General features: G+C 47.0%; 1 protein-coding gene across 4 annotated transcripts in view; it reads left to right on the forward strand.

Annotated features, from left to right (window-relative positions):
• Positions 1-1,482, forward strand: part of COLEC11 (collectin subfamily member 11) — a 67,336-nt gene that overhangs the window by 26,846 nt on the left and 39,008 nt on the right. The window lies entirely within an intron of this gene.

Raw genomic sequence — 1,482 nt, forward strand, 5'->3', positions numbered from 1 at the left:
CCACTCACCTTAGCCTCCCAAAGGCGCGGGATTACAGGCTGAGCCACCGAGCCCAGGTTTCCTCAGTTCTTTTCATTAAAATTTGCTCTTGTTCACAGATGCATTATTCTTTCTTATCTTTTTTTTTTAGTCAAGGTTTCACTCCATTGCCCAGGCTGGTGTGCCATGGTACAATCACAGCTCACTGTACCCTCAAACTCCTGGACTGAAGCAGTTCTCCCACTTCAGCCTCCCAAGGGAGGAATCACAGGCACACACCACCACATGGACTAATGTTTTTTTTTTCTGTAGAGAGGAAGTCTCTCTACGTTGCCCAGGCTGGTCTCAAACTCCTGAGCTCAACCAGTCCTCCCACCTTGGCCTTCCCACAGTATTGGGATTGCAGGTGTGAGTCACTGTACCTGACCTCTTTCTTATCTCTACGAGGATATTCAGTTCACTTAGTTAACAGAGTCTCATTGCCCCGTTCATTGAGTCCCCTCTCTTGTTTTTCTTGCATGATGCTGGTGCTCCTCAAATATCTAGTGATTCTCAATAGTAAGGTTATCTTGTTAGTTGATCTTTCTTGCTAGAAGATAAAAACTTCTCCTTTTTTTTTTTTTACAAGATAAGAGTGAAAATTTGAGAACTACTGGGAGACTCAGGACTGCATGTGTGTGCTCTGTGTCAGTCCAACAGAGGTAGCCCACGGGCTCTTCAGCAGGTGACCCTGTGGCTGTATCACAGGGGTGATATCGGGATGTGCTCACTCTCCCAGTTTTTGCTGACAGTCGCGGTGCTTTTCTCTTTGTTATTTAAATTTAAATGGAATGTCCCCTCTTTGAGGCCAGATTATCAACTTTGGGGATTTCATGGAGGAATCTGTCATCTCAGCTGAGCCTCTCTCTGTCAAGGTGCCTATGGAGAACTACAGAGAATTAAAGTTTTCTTGAGTGTTGGCTTGATTGAGCAGAGTGGGAAGGTGAACTTCCTTCATGTCAGCATCCCTACACACACGCGCGCGCACACACACACACACACGCACGCACACACAATCTCTGCAGCCGTTCATAGGAGGAACAGTATGACAGGTAAGATGTGGCCATATAAAAATGACTGTGTGATATGGGACAGAGTCTAGTCACCAGAGTAAAGAGAGATCTGGTTGAGAGAATCAGGAAAAGGCTCTTGGACAGCCAGGTGAAAGGTGAAACCTGGACAGGTGAGCTGATGGATCAAGGTGGGCTGGGCAGGAAGACAGAGTAAGAAAAGACTTAGGTTTAAGGTAAAGACCATATTGAGGAGGATCCTAAATACTGGATATTATCTGTAACTAAATCTAGCTGTTGGGGGTTTTAAATGTCTTTTGAAGCCGAGTTCGGTGGCTCAGCCTGTAAGTGAGTGGATTGCCTGAGCGCGGTGGATTGCCTGAGCTCGGTGGCTCAGCTGAGGTGAGTGGATTGCCTGAGCCCGCGGGTTCGAGACCCGCCTGGGCAACTTGGT

The sequence above is a fragment of the Carlito syrichta genome, unplaced genomic scaffold (genome assembly GCF_000164805.1).
Source record: "Carlito syrichta isolate Samal-C Ts95f unplaced genomic scaffold, Tarsius_syrichta-2.0.1 Scaffold305409, whole genome shotgun sequence".
NCBI classification, from domain to species: Eukaryota; Metazoa; Chordata; class Mammalia; order Primates; family Tarsiidae; genus Carlito; species Carlito syrichta.